We start from the raw sequence: 15,660 nt of genomic DNA on the forward strand, positions 1-15,660 counted from the left end.
AGTGCCGTTTAACACACGGGATATGGGTTGTGGCTATGCGTTCCCTGAGGGCCCTGGCAAGCATACGCCCACTCTTATTCCCGAATTCGTAGAACTTACTTCGGCATAAGTGCAAGGCCCGTCTGGAAGAGGCGTCCAAGAGACGTCTAGCCTCCTGATGCGCCAACATCAGGTCACCCAACACAGAAGTAGAGAGAGCCCGTTTATGAGGCAGCTCTAGGTCTGCCACCTTCCCTAAAGCACGTTTCAGAGCATGGGCCTTCTCCCTTTTAAGCCTAGAGAAACATGATATTCTCAAGGCTGCCGTGCCTTCTTGTATGTATAGATAGATGGATAGATATATTTTTTATTTTTTTCATTTATTTCCTGTCTGTTACATAGATACCAAGACTTTGTTCCCTCATAAACTTTTATGTAACCAAGAAAAAGAGGCGGCCCAAAAAGAGCGTTCACTATCTTTCACTTTAAAAAGTGCTATAAAAAGCTGAGCTTTTGTCCATTTGTAAACCATTCTCATCCACACAATGGCACTTATCCCTGCGTGCTCCTTCGCCCTCTCTGGTACTTCCTTCAACCTAAGGAAACTAGGTAAGGGTATCTGATGTATATGTCTTCTCAGACCCTCTACACTTCTTTTTGTCTATAGCTCTGGACATTCCTACTGGGTCCACCAGTAATGAGTTGCTGTACGCCATGAGCTATGAAGCTGGTCGGCTCCAGTTGGTGTGTTCTCGAAAGAAGAAAACCAAACGGACAGTATTGGGGCATGGGGCGAAAGCAGTGACATCGGTGAGTATACAGAAATATGCCATAGTACATTTGTAATTGTGTCACCATGATACCCTATTGGCCCACACCTCAGTAATTGCCTCTTAATACACTGCATTAGGCCAATTACCAATCCTGAGTTAAGTAAAACAGGAGAACTATACGAAGACATCAACTCCATGAGGCATGTCGAGCATTATGGGTTTTTATCCATACACAGATTAGTTACTAATAATAAAACATAGTAATACAACATGCTAATGGCACTTGCTAGCCCAATGTACATACAGGCAACTGCAACATGTAACTATACTGAGCTGAGTTTATTCTGCCATACATTTGTGGTGTCGGGGTGCAAATGAAGGGTAGATGCGGGGCAGATGTTATGGCCCAAGGGGCAGGTGGTATTAACCCCTTCTGTTGTGACGCCAGGACATGGTTTAGCCTTAACCACCCGAAGGTAATACTGCTGATCCTAGGCTCAGCCAAATTAAAGGGGTTCTCCACCATAAGGTGATTTTAGTACGTACCTGGTAGACAGTAATGGACATACTGAGGAAGGATCTGCGCTTGTCTTGGGGCTAAATGGCAAAGTCATGAGATTACTATAACACTGTGGCTAGCTTTTAGTGAACTTGTATTTCCTGTTTGACTGTTCTTTTCTTTTACTACACATCCCACAGTTCTATTTTCCTCCTTCCCACACATCAGCCACCCCACCCATTGAAACATAAATGAACTGCAGACCTGTGGCTTTCAATCAGGGTGCGTCAAGCTGTTGCATTAGTTGCAGATTGATCGCTCCACCCATTGAAGCAGACAGGCTCCCTGTCATCAGCTGACTAGTGAGTCAGGTCTCGGCCGCATTGCTAGCTGGGAAAAATCTGAGACAACAGTCATTTTGTATGCTGGTAAAAATAAATATTGGGGTGAAAATCACAGAATTGTGAGAAAACCATCACACACAGGTACAGACACTATATTATGAACTACACTAACGTTACAGCTCCTGTAGCATAGTCAAATAAAATAAATTCCCGGAATACCCCTTTAAGGATAACGGTAGCTTTACTGAGGCAAGACAAGTGGTACAGTCTATGCAGTTCAGTCAATATCCCAGAGAGGTGGCCAGTGACAAAGGGGGACCTCGCAGGCTTGCTGGGACTTGCAGTGACTTGACAGACTATGATGTAGGCCACGTTGACTATAGGTGACTTGACTGTGATGGTGACAGACAATTGAGATGACTTATCTTACTCAGGACTAACTGGTGGCTGCAGTCATTTAGACTGGAGGCCTCCAATGCTCTGGACACAGACGCTGGAACACTTGACTTCCCTGGACCTCAGCAGGAGATGAGAGGAAGAGAAAGATTGCAGATCCTCCCCTTGTTATATATAGGGGGGGGGGGGGTGCAAGGAGCCCATAGGCTATCTGGGGGTCACCTGGTCACTGGAGCTTTCTCGTTAACAATCATGTGGTACAAAACCTTAAAGGTACAATGCTCTTATTAACACTAACATAGATACATAGTGGGAAATGCTGCAGGGGAGCCCTGAGGAAAGTACGGGGCCACATCCCGTACTGGAATACCTCATATTGCTCAATAAATACTAACATATAATATATATATCCCGTCAGTGCTCAGTTTATACCTTAATACCTTCAATGGTGCCATTCGTTGCTACTAAATATATAAAATGTAATGTGTGTATGTATATAGGTATGTTTGTTCCAGCATCACTACCAAGTGGCTCCCTGTGCTCTCTCCTGTCTGATAGTACTCGTATGTGCTCTCTCCTGTCTGATAGGACTCCTCTGTGCTCTCTCCTGTCTGATAGGACTCCTCTGTGCTCTCTCCTGTCTGATAGGACTCCTCTGTGCTCTCTCCTGTCTGATAGGACTCCTCTGTGCTCTCTCCTGTCTGATAGGACTCCTCTGTGCTCTCTCCTGTCTGATAGCACTCCTCTGTGCTCTCTCCTGTCTGATAGGACTCCTCTGTGCTCTCTGTCTGATAGCACTCCTCTGTGCTCTCTCCTGTCTGATAGCACTCCTCTGTGCTCTCTCCTGTCTGATAGTACTCCTCTGTGCTCTCTCTCCTGCCTGATAGCACTCCTCTGTGCTCTCTCCTGTCTGATAGCACTCCTCTGTGCTCTCTCCTGTCTGATAGGACTCCTCTGTGATCGCTTCTGTCAGATAGTACTCCTCTGTGCTCTCTCCTGTCTGAGAGGATTCTTTTGTGCTCTCTCCTGTCTGATAGTACTCCTCTGTGCTCTCTCCTGTCTGATAGTACTCCTCTGTGCTATCCCCTGTCTGATAGTACTCCTCTGTGCTCTCTCCTGTCTGATAGGACTCCTCTGTGCTCTCTCCTGTCTGATAGGACTCCTCTGTGCTCTCTCCTGTCTGATAGCACTCCTCTGTGCTCTCTCCTGTCTGATAGCACTCCTCTGTGCTCTCTCCTGTCTGATAGAACTCCTTTGTGCTCTCTCCTGAGAGGATTCTTTTGTGCTCTCTCCTGTCTGATAGGACTCCTCTGTGCTCTTTCCTGTCTGATAGTACTCCTCTGTGCTCTCTCCTGTCTGATAGGACTCCTCTGTGCTCTCTCTCCTGCCTGATAGCACTCCTCTGTGCTATCTCCTGTCTGATAGTACTCCTCTGTGCTATCTCCTGTCTGATAGGACACCTCTGTGCTCTCTCCAGTCTGATAGGACTCCTCTGTGCTCTCTCCTATCAGATAGTACTCCTCAGTGATCTCTCCTGTCTGATAGGACTCCTCTGTGCTCTCTCCTGTCTGATAGTACTCCTCTGTGCTCTCTCGTGTCTGATAGTACTCCTCTGTGCTCTCTCCTGTCTGATAGGACTCCTCTGTGCTCTCTCCTGTCTGATAGGACTCCTCTGTGCTCTCTCCTGTCTGATAGGACTCCTCTGTGCTCTCTCCTGTCTGAAAGGACTCTTCTGTGCTCTCTTCTGTCTGATAGAACTCCTCTGTGCTCTCTCGTGTCAGATAGGACTCCTCTGTGCTCTCTCCTGTCTGATAGGACTCCTCTGGGCTCTCTCCTGTCTGATAGCACTCCTCTGTGCTTTCTCCTGTCTGATAGGACTTCTCTGTGCTCTCTCCTGTCTGATAGTACTCCTCTGTGCTCTCTCCTTTCTGATAGGACTCCTCTGTGCTCTCTCCTGTCTGATAGTACTCCTCTGTGCTCTCTCCTGTCTGATAGGACTCCTCTGTGCTCTCTCCTGTCTGATAGGACTCCTCTGTGCTCTCTCCTGTCTGATAGGACTCCTCTGTGCTCTCTCTCCTGCCTTATAGCACTCCTCTGTGCTCTCTCCTGTCTGATAGTACTCCTCTGTGCTCTCTCCTGTCTGAGAGGATACTTTTGTGCTCTCTCCTGTCTGATAGGACTCCTCTGTGATCTCTTCTGTCTGATAGCCCTCCTCTGTGCTCTCTCCTGTCTGATAGTACTCCTCTGTGCTCTCTCCTGTCTGATAGGACTCCTCTGTGCTCTTTCCTGTCTGATAGTACTCCTCTGTGCTCTCTCCTGTCTGAGACGATTCTTTTGTGCTCTCTCCTGTCTGATAGCACTCCTCTGTGCTCTCTCCTGTCTGATAGAACTCCTTTGTGCTCTCTCCTGTCTGAGAGGATTCTTTTGTGCTCTCTCCTGTCTGATAGGACTCCTCTGTGCTCTTTCCTGTCTGATAGTACTCCTCTGTGCTCTCTCCTGTCTGATAGGATTCCTCTGTGCTCTCTCCTGTCTGATAGGACTCCTCTGTGCTCTCTCCTGTCTGATAGCACTCCTCTGTGCTCTCTCCTGTCTGATAGGACTCCTCTGTGCTCTCTGTCTGATAGCACTCCTCTGTGCTCTCTCCTGTCTGATAGCACTCCTCTGTGCTCTCTCCTGTCTGATAGTACTCCTCTGTGCTCTCTCTCCTGCCTGATAGCACTCCTCTGTGCTCTCTCCTGTCTGATAGCACTCCTCTGTGCTCTCTCCTGTCTGATAGGACTCCTCTGTGATCGCTTCTGTCAGATAGTACTCCTCTGTGCTCTCTCCTGTCTGAGAGGATTCTTTTGTGCTCTCTCCTGTCTGATAGTACTCCTCTGTGCTCTCTCCTGTCTGATAGTACTCCTCTGTGCTATCCCCTGTCTGATAGTACTCCTCTGTGCTCTCTCCTGTCTGATAGGACTCCTCTGTGCTCTCTCCTGTCTGATAGGACTCCTCTGTGCTCTCTCCTGTCTGATAGCACTCCTCTGTGCTCTCTCCTGTCTGATAGCACTCCTCTGTGCTCTCTCCTGTCTGATAGAACTCCTTTGTGCTCTCTCCTGAGAGGATTCTTTTGTGCTCTCTCCTGTCTGATAGGACTCCTCTGTGCTCTTTCCTGTCTGATAGTACTCCTCTGTGCTCTCTCCTGTCTGATAGGACTCCTCTGTGCTCTCTCTCCTGCCTGATAGCACTCCTCTGTGCTATCTCCTGTCTGATAGTACTCCTCTGTGCTATCTCCTGTCTGATAGGACACCTCTGTGCTCTCTCCAGTCTGATAGGACTCCTCTGTGCTCTCTCCTATCAGATAGTACTCCTCAGTGATCTCTCCTGTCTGATAGGACTCCTCTGTGCTCTCTCCTGTCTGATAGTACTCCTCTGTGCTCTCTCGTGTCTGATAGTACTCCTCTGTGCTCTCTCCTGTCTGATAGGACTCCTCTGTGCTCTCTCCTGTCTGATAGGACTCCTCTGTGCTCTCTCCTGTCTGATAGGACTCCTCTGTGCTCTCTCCTGTCTGAAAGGACTCTTCTGTGCTCTCTTCTGTCTGATAGAACTCCTCTGTGCTCTCTCGTGTCAGATAGGACTCCTCTGTGCTCTCTCCTGTCTGATAGGACTCCTCTGGGCTCTCTCCTGTCTGATAGCACTCCTCTGTGCTTTCTCCTGTCTGATAGGACTTCTCTGTGCTCTCTCCTGTCTGATAGTACTCCTCTGTGCTCTCTCCTTTCTGATAGGACTCCTCTGTGCTCTCTCCTGTCTGATAGTACTCCTCTGTGCTCTCTCCTGTCTGATAGGACTCCTCTGTGCTCTCTCCTGTCTGATAGGACTCCTCTGTGCTCTCTCCTGTCTGATAGGACTCCTCTGTGCTCTCTCTCCTGCCTTATAGCACTCCTCTGTGCTCTCTCCTGTCTGATAGTACTCCTCTGTGCTCTCTCCTGTCTGAGAGGATACTTTTGTGCTCTCTCCTGTCTGATAGGACTCCTCTGTGATCTCTTCTGTCTGATAGCCCTCCTCTGTGCTCTCTCCTGTCTGATAGTACTCCTCTGTGCTCTCTCCTGTCTGATAGGACTCCTCTGTGCTCTTTCCTGTCTGATAGTACTCCTCTGTGCTCTCTCCTGTCTGAGACGATTCTTTTGTGCTCTCTCCTGTCTGATAGCACTCCTCTGTGCTCTCTCCTGTCTGATAGAACTCCTTTGTGCTCTCTCCTGTCTGAGAGGATTCTTTTGTGCTCTCTCCTGTCTGATAGGACTCCTCTGTGCTCTTTCCTGTCTGATAGTACTCCTCTGTGCTCTCTCCTGTCTGATAGGATTCCTCTGTGCTCTCTCCTGTCTGATAGCACTCCTCTGTGCTCTCTCCTGTCTGATTGAACTCCTCTGCTCTCTCGTGTCAGATAGGACTCCTCTGTGCTCTCTCCTGTCAGATAGTACTCCTCAGTGATCTCTCCTGTCTGATAGGACTCCTCTGTCCTCTCTCCTGTCTGATAGGACTCCTCTGTGCTCTCCCCTGTCTGATAGTACTCCTCTGTGCTCTCTCGTGTCAGATAGGACTCCTCTGTGCTCTCTCCTATCAGATAGTACTCCTCAGTGATCTCTCCTGTCTGATAGGACTCCTCTGTGCTCTCTCCTGTCTGATAGTACTCCTCTGTGCTCTCTCGTGTCTGATAGTACTCCTCTGTGCTCTCTCCTGTCTGATAGGACTCCTCTGTGCTCTCTCCTGTCTGATAGGACTCCTCTGTGCTCTCTCCTGTCTGATAGGACTCCTCTGTGCTCTCTCCTGTCTGATAGGACTCCTCTGTGCTCTCTCCTGTCTGATAGCACTCTTCTGTGCTCTCTTCTGTCTGATAGAACTCCTCTGTGCTCTCTTGTGTCAGATAGGACTCCTCTGTGCTCTTTCCTGTCAGATAGTACTCCTCAGGGATCTCTCCTGTCTGAAAGGACTCCTCTGTGCTCTCTCCTGTCTGATAGTTCTCCCCTTTGCTATCTCCTGTCCTTTCTGATGCTTCCCATCCTTCATCAGACATTTGCTATGAAACCAATGCTGTACTTTTATATCAACACTTATTGGCTACATGAAAAAATAGTCATAATAATACATGCTACCATAACCAAAAAACCAATAAAATCAGTGCAATTACATGTAAACTCTATTTATTTTAGTGGTTTTAAGGGTACTGGTATCATGTATTATTATCATTATTTGTTGATGAACTACATATGCCTTTTTATGCTGCAACAATATTTTTAAATAAAGAGAAAACTTTGCATATTAGAATGTAATATCATTGTTACGAGTAGCGCTACTGCAAGACGCGTTGTCCGCGAGCACACTCCTGCCCCGTTCTCCCGTGCTGGCTCTGCTGTGGTTCGCATTGCGGGATGCGCCCGCATGCGATCGCCGGGCTGTCACTCACCTTTTTGCGTCTCTGTCCCCTCCACTGTCCCTGGCCACCGGCGCGTGCACCCCCGTCTCCTAGTGCATGTGCGTGCCAGCTTCCTGTGATTTAAAGGGCCAGTGCACCATTGATTGGTGCTTGTCTGGTCCTGACCTTTCTAACCCCGCACTTCCTCTTGACCCCTGCCGGGTCTTTGTGCCATTCAGCCTAAGAGAAAGCGTTCTGTTTGTGTCTTGCCTTGCCGTGTATCTGACCCCATTGCTACGTATCCGGACCTTGCTCTTGTGCCGCCTGCCCTCTTACCTCTTGCTACATGACCTGACCTTGCCACAGTGCTGCCAGTCCTGACCTCCTGCCTGTCTCTCACTACGACTCCGTCTCATTCCTTCTGTGCCACGCATCTCCTTAGCAGCCTTTGTTGACGAGTCGTGCCAGGGGTAGCGACCTGGGAGCCGCCTGCCGCAGCAAGTCCATCCCGCTTTGCGGTAGGCTCTGGTGAAAACCAGGAGCTCCTTAGAATCTGCTCCCTGGTACAGATCACACCGTCATCCACAACAGTTATAGTGGATTTACTCCACCAGCCGATACAATCATGTTACATGCAATGATTATAACAGAATGGATTACAGGAAAACACTGAAGTTAAATTCCTCATATAGACCTTTTGGTCAGAGGGATTCCAACCTCCAGATCAAGAATGCCTCTTTGTTTTAAAGGGAACCTGTCATGTGATTTTACCATACATAATGCATGGCAACACATTATATATGGTAAAATCTTCTTCCTCACCATCTCCAAGGTTCTTTCATGCCCACAGGGATGGTGAGGATATGACGTTAGAAAGTCTCCCCCAAGGGCCCCATAAGTAGTCCCTTACCTAGTCCTGTCTGCTGTGCTGTAACCATGCCCCCTCAATGTAATTGACAGCCCAGGCTCTGCTGGCGTCATCGCCCTGCTCCTTCTGCTTTGAATTGTCTTCCCTGTATAGAGAGCAAAATATTTGCCATTTAACTTTGTTGCCATCAGAATGATCTCTGGCATACCCCATCGTTGAGTTAACTGGTAAAAAATCAGAATTTTCAGTGATCACTCGCCGGAAATGGAAGGCCTCGATTCAGGTGATATGCTACCACATTAAGATATTTTTCTCAGACGATAGGTGGGTCAGGATTTTGCCCAAGTGTCAATCAATCATGCTTCCTTGATGAGAGGTTGTGATCTGGTGCCTCTCTGTCAGTTGATATAGGACACTTTCGTTGTGTTGTCCTAGCGGACTCTTTTTGCTTTCCCGCGAATAAGAGGAGCAAATTGGTAGAGTGCCAACTGGACTGCTCTGAATTCCATTATAATGGATGAGAAAGGTCTCTCTTGAGGGCTCCAAGAACCTTGTACAGGATTCTCCTTTAGATGGGCTTCCCAACCTAGAAGGAAGGCATCTGTTGTCAATGTGATCCAAGGTTTAATCAAGGATTGCTCATCTCTTACATGTTTCCACCATCTTAGGGAGGATCAGACTTCGGCAGACAGGGAGCACTTTCTGTCTAACCCCTTAAACAGAGAGCTTCTTCTTGAAGAGGGAATAAGTACCACAAGGCCCAAGGGACTGCTTCTGCAGACTCTGACATGTGACCTGACATCTTCATTTGAGCTCTGATGGAACCAGTCGAGGCACCATCAAAAACTTTGCAGCTCTTACCGCTCTGTCTCCTCTTTTCAAAGAGACAGAGAGAGGAGTTGATTAGGAATCCTAAGAACTTCCTTGTTGTGTATGGTAAAATCTCAAACTTTTGGCAATTTATTATCCAGCCTAAACACTGGATGTATCGGTATATGAAGGTAGGCATCCTTTAGATCTATAGTGACTATAGGATCCCCTGGATTTAGGATGCTCACCACTGATCGGTCTCCAATCAGAAGTGCTCTAGCTTTATAAAAAGGATTAGGTAGCAAAGATCTATGATCATGCGCCAATTGCCCGATGGTTTGGATACCAGAAATATCGGTAAGTAAATGCCTGAGTACCCCTCTGAAAAAGATACTTCCTCTAACCCCTGTTTTTAGATATACTGAAGAACAGAGTCCTTCAGAATGGCCTGTCTATCTCTTTAGAAAGCCTGCTGGTAAGAATAAATCTCTCCGGGTCCAGTACTGAGGGAGACCAGAAAGGGACATCTACTGGCATAGGAGAGCGCCATGGACTTGGCTACTAACTTAAGGTGTTGGGGTGCAGTGTGGCATAAAAAAATCTATCCCCAGTAACATGGTCTTAAACTGGCTCGAATTTTATCTCTGGAAACCCCACTGTCTATGTCAGCCCAAATACAGTGAAAACGGTGGAGTAAAAGATTTATGATCTCAGAAGAGACAAAGGCCACAGAGGCAGAGGCTATGGCATAATTGTGTCTGAGAGTGCATTTCACTATCCTGTCTATAGGATCCTGCAGGTTGCTTCCATCATATGAATGCACTACAGTTTTTTTTAGAGAGCTTGGCTTTTTGCATATTCACTTTTGGTGGTGGACCCCAATGCTCATTTTCAAGCATTTGGTGAATAGGCCCCCTAGAGGTGCACTCTGAAGCTTCCCTAAGATCAACATCCTGGTCACCTGACCAAATGGATTTAAAGGTGTACTCCACTGGAAAGCAATTTCTTTTAAATCAACTGGTGCCAGAAAGTTAAACAGATTTGTAAATTACTTCTATTAAAATATATTAATCCTTCCAGTACTTATCAGCTGCTGTATGCTCCAGAGGAAGTAATTTTCTTTTTGAATTTCCTTTCTGCCTGATCACAAGTGCTCTCTGCTGACACCTCTCCATGTCAGGAACTGTACTGAGCAGTTTGCTATAGGGATTTGCTCCTACTCTGGACAGTTCCTAAAATGGACAGAGGTGTCAGCAGAGAGCACTGTGTTCAGGCAAAAAGGAAATTCAAAAAGAAAAGAACTTCCTGTGGAGCATATAGCAGCCAATAAGTACTGTAAGGATTAACATTTTTAAATAGAAGTCATTTACAAATAGGTTTAACTTTCTGGCACCAATTGATTAAAAAAAAAAAAATGTTTTCCAGCGGAGAACCCCTTTAAGTAACCTGAGTCTTACCTGAAGGAAACAGGAAGGAGTGGTGAAGTGATCATCCACCGAGATCTCAGGCTCTTAAGCCATAGGTATAGGTCTCAAAGACAGCTGTCTGCGTCTCTTCTAGGTGAGGGTGTCCTTAAGCTCCTTAATAGAGCTTTCAACAAGCTCCTTATCCCAGCTAATAGTCAGGTGGGAGGCGTCAGCTTGGACACCTAATATATTCATAGAAGTCAGGAAGCGGACTCCCACAGTCAGCACATGTGAAATGCCTTCTCTTGGAGATAATCATGTCCTGCATCATGGGTTCTGAGGGGTTAGGTGGTAGGTGACAGCCTGGACACCTAATATATTCATAGAAGTCCCACACTACTGCCTTCTCGTGGAGAAGGACTTGCGCCCGCTGACGTACTGATCACCAAATCCTGGAGACACCATCTAAAAAGAGAAACCTAAAGATAATTGTGGTTCTAAATATGTAGGGAAGGGAGATGGAAACTACCGCAAACAGTAAGCTGCAATATCTACATAAATCTGTAACAAGAGGCAGATACACAAGGGAGGGCTAGATAAATAGCCTGAATGGCACCATAGTACCCTTAGCAAGGTAACCAAAACCGCACCAGCAGTAAGGACAGCCTCGCACTGATCAGTCACAGGGCAATGATCCTGCACACAGGGTGACAGGTGGAGCAGCATTAAGAGCCTCACACCGGAGGCATAGACAAGGTTCCCGCAGCCTAAATAGACAAAAACCTAAGGAAATGAGCAGGTTCCTGATAAAATATAAGGAGCCTGATGCCTGTCCTACTGTCTGCACAGGACAGAAAAAAAGCATTGTGTGTGGAGAAGAGTTCTCTTTTAAAGGGGTGAATTAATTGTTTAATACTGGTACTTGGGTCTGAATTCAATAAAATTGTGCCTGTCCTGCTAGATCCATAGGGGAGAGACACTCCAATTGTGCTGCTGATTAGGGTGTAAGGAAAGGGAACGTCACAGCAAGCATACCAGATGTACTCTTTTTGTGTTAATTATATTGGAATACATAACATTACATTTATCTGTGTTGAACCTCATCTGTCTCTTCTTAGTCCAAGCCTCCAACCTATCCAGATCCATGTGTAATAGTGCATTGTCCTTTATTGTGTTATCTACTATACACAGTGCACTGTCCTCTATATTGTTATCTACTATACACAGTGCCCTTTCCTCTATTGTGTTATCTACTATACACAGTGCAATGTCCTATATTGTGTTATATGCTATACACAGTGCACTGTCCTATATTGTGTTATATGCTATACATAGTGCAATGTCCTCTATTGTGTTATCTACTATACACTGTACACTGTCCTTGATTGTGTTTTCTACTATACACAGTGCACTGTCCTCTATTGTGTTATCTACTATACACAGTGCACTGTCCTTGATTGTGTTTTCTACTATACACAGTGCACTATCCTCTTTTGTGTTATCTGCTATACACAGTGCACTGTTCTCTATTGTGTTATCTACTATATACAGTGTGCTTTCCTCTATTGTGTTATATACCATACACAATGCACTGTCCTTAAAGGGGTACTCCGGTGAAATTTTTTTTTTAATCAGCTGGTGCCAGAATGTTAAACAGATTTGTAAATTACTTCTATTTATCCTTCCAGTACTTATCAGCTGCTGTATGCTCCAGAGGAAGTTCTTTTCATTTTAAATTTCTATTCTGTATGACCACAGTTCTCTTTGCTGACACCTCTGTCTGTCTCAGGAACTGTCAAGAGCAGGATAGTTTTGCTATGGGGATTTGCTCCTGCTCTTGACAGTTCCTGAGACAGACAGGTGTCAGTAGAGAGCACTGTGGTCAGACAGCAAAGAAATGTAAAAAGAAAATAACTTCCTCTGGAGCATACAGCAGCTGATGAGTAACTGGAAGGGTTAAGATTTTTAACCCCTTAAGGACACATGACGTACTGGAACGTCATGTGTCCACTCCCGATCTATAACGCGGGGCCACAGCGTGGCCCCGCGTCATAGCGGGTCGGGCCTGGCCTCTAACAACGGCCGGGACCCGTGGCTAATAGCGCGCGGCATTGATCGCTGTGCCGCGCGCTATTAACCCTTTAGACACGGCGTTCAAACCCTTTTAGACGCCGCGTCTAAAGTGAAACCGAAAGGATGCTGGCTAGCTCAGTGGGCTGTTCAGGATAGCCGCGGCGAAATCGCGGCATCCCGAACAGCTTACAGGACAGCGGGAGGGCCCCTTCCTGCCTCCTCGCTGTCCGATCGCCGGATGACTGCTCAGTGCCTGAGATCCAGGCATGAGCAGTCATGCGGCAGAATTATCGATCACTGGTTTCCTATGAGAATGTGATCAATGATAAAGATCAGTGTGTGCAGTGTTATAGGTCCCTATGGGAGCTATAACACTGCAAAAAAAAGTGAAATAAAAAAGTGAACAAACATCATTTAACCCCTTCCCTATTAAAAGTTTGAATCACCCCCCTTTTCCCATAAAAAAAAAAAAAAAACACAGTGTAAATAAAAATAAACATATATGGTAACGCCGCGTGCGGAAATCTCCGAATTATAAAAATTTATCGTTAATTAAACCGCACGGTCAATGGCGTGCGCGCAAAAAAATTCCAAAGTCCAAAATAGTGCATTTTTGGTCACTTTTTATATCATGAAAAAATGAATAAAAAGTCCTATCAATGCAAACATGGTACCGTTAAAAACTTCAGATCACGGCGCAAAAAATGAGCCCTCATACCGCCCCATACACGGAAAAATAAAAAAGTTATAGGGTCAGAAGATGACAATTTTAAACGTATACATTTTCCTGCATGAAGTTATGATTTTTTCCAGAAGTACGACATAATCAAACCTATATAAGTAGGGTGTCATTTTAACCGTATGGACCTACAGAATAAATATCAGGTGTAATTTTTACCGAAAAATGTACTACGTGGAAACGGAAGCCCCCAAAAGTTACAAAATGGCGTTTTTTTTTCAATTTTGTCTCACAATGATTTTTTTTCCGTTTCACCGTCAATTTTTGGGCACAATGACTGACGTCATTACAAAGTAGAATTGGTGGCGCAAAAATTAAGACATAATATGGACTTTTAGGTGCAAAATTGAAAGAGTTATGATTTTTTAAAGGCAAGGAGCAAAAAATGAATGTCACGATTCGGCTTCCAGGTAGTGGATCCTCTGTGTCAGCGAGGGATTGGCGTGGACCGTGCTAGTGGACCGGTTCTAAGAGGCTACTGGTATTCACCAGAGCCCACCGCAAAGCGGGATGGTCTTGCTGCGGCAGTAGCAACCAGGTCGTATCCACTAGCAACGGCTCTACCTCGCTGACTGCTGAGAAGGCGTGGGACAGAAGGACTAGGCAGAGGCAAGGTCAGACGTAGCAGAAGGTCGGGGGCAGGCGGCAAGGTTCGTAGTCAGGATGGGTAGCAGAAGTTCAGGTACACAGGCTTTGGACACACTAAACGCTTTCACTGGCACAAGGCAACAAGATCCGGCAAGGGAGTGCATGGGAGGAGATCAGATATAGCCAGGGAGCAGGTGGAAGCCAATTAAGCTAATTGGGCCAGGCACCAATCATTGGTGCACTGGCCCTTTAAGTCTCAGAGAGCTGGCGCGCGCGCGCCCTAGAGAGCGGAGCCGCGCGCGCCAGCACATGACAGCAGGGGACCGGGACGGGTAAGTGACCTGGGATGCGATTCGCGAGCGGGCGCGTCCCGCTGTGCGAATCGCATCCCCAACGGCCATGACAGTGCAGCGCTCCCAGTCAGCGGGACTGACCGGGGCGCTGCAGGGAGAAAGACGCCGTGAGCGCTCCGGGGAGGAGCGGGGACCCGGAGCGCTAGGCGTAACAGTACCCCCCCCCCCTTAGGTCTCCCCTTCTCTTTGTCCGGTAACTGCCTCCCCTGGGATGAGGACACCGGGAAAGAATGGAGGGTTTCCTCAACGGCAGGCAGTACAGCAGGAGTGGAAATGGGGAGGGAGGGCAGAGGGCGAGGCCTGGCACGGGGCAGTGTGACACCAGGACGGGGGCCATGGGGAGGCACAGAGGCTTGCCTGACGGGACTGGGAGGGGGGGAGAGGCACTTCCTGTGGCAGGCAGAGTCCCAGTTCCTGATCTCCCCGGTGGTCCAATCAATGGTGGGGGAATGAAGCCGGAGCCAAGGCAGACCGAGGAGGACCTCAGAGGTACAGTTGGGGAGAATGAAGAACTCAATCCTCTCAAGGTGGGGTCCAATAGACATGAGGAGGGGCTCTGTGCGGTAACGCACGGTGCAGTCCAATCTGGCTCCGTTGACCGCGGAAATGTAGAGCGGCTTGACGAGACGGGTCACCGGGATGCTGAATTTATTAACAAACGACTCCAAAATAAAATTTCCAGAGGCACCGGAGTCCAAGCAGGCCACGGCTGAGAGGGAGGAGTTGGCTGAAGAAAAAATCCGCACGGGTACCGTGAGACGTGGAGGAGCAGACTTGGAACCAAGAGACGCCACACCCACGTGAGCTGGGTGCGTGCGTGCGTTTCCCAGGCGTGGAGGACGGATAGGGCAATCCACCAAGAAATGCTCGGTACTGGCACAGTAAAGACAGAGATTTTCTTCCCTACGGCGATTCCTCTCTTCCTGGGTCAGGCGAGACTTATCCACTTGCATGGCCTCCTCGGCGGGAGGCCCAGGCGTAGATTGCAACGGATACTGTGGGAGAGGTGCCCAGAGATCTAAGTCTTTTTCCTGGCGGAGCTCTTGGTGTCGCTCAGAAAAACGCATGTCAATGCGGGTAGCTAGATGGATGAGTTCTTGCAGATTGGCAGGAATCTCTCGTGCGGCCAGCACATCCTTGATGCGACTGGATAGGCCTTTTTTAAAGGTCGCGCAGAGAGCCTCGTTATTCCATGATAACTCGGAAGCAAGAGTACGAAATTGGATGGCGTACTCGCCCACTGAAGAATTACCCTGGACCAGGTTCAACAGGGCAGTCTCGGCAGAAGAAGCTCGGGCTGGCTCCTCGAAGACACTCCGGAGTTCAGCGAAGAAGGCCTGGACTGTGGCTGTGGCAGGATCATTGCGGTCCCAGAGCGGTGTGGCCCAAGACAAGGCCTTTCCTGAAAGAAGGCTTACTACGAACGCCACCTTAGACCGTTCT

The 15,660-nt window shown here is 47.6% G+C and overlaps 1 protein-coding gene across 2 annotated transcripts in view; it reads right to left on the minus strand.

Moving 5' to 3' along the window:
• Positions 1-15,660, minus strand: part of LOC130291690 (uncharacterized) — a 111,353-nt gene that overhangs the window by 60,051 nt on the left and 35,642 nt on the right. Inside the window, exon 1 of one of the 2 annotated variants that reach the window (XR_008848003.1) lies at positions 10,516-10,901. The exons of the other annotated variant lie outside the window; for it this stretch is intronic. The gene's annotated coding sequence lies outside the window, so the exon portion shown is untranslated. Of the gene's footprint in view, positions 1-10,515; positions 10,902-15,660 lie in introns of those variants that run through there. 2 annotated transcript variants of the gene reach the window in all.

This window comes from Hyla sarda, chromosome 9 (assembly GCF_029499605.1).
Source record: "Hyla sarda isolate aHylSar1 chromosome 9, aHylSar1.hap1, whole genome shotgun sequence".
Lineage (NCBI taxonomy): Eukaryota > Metazoa > Chordata > Amphibia > Anura > Hylidae > Hyla > Hyla sarda.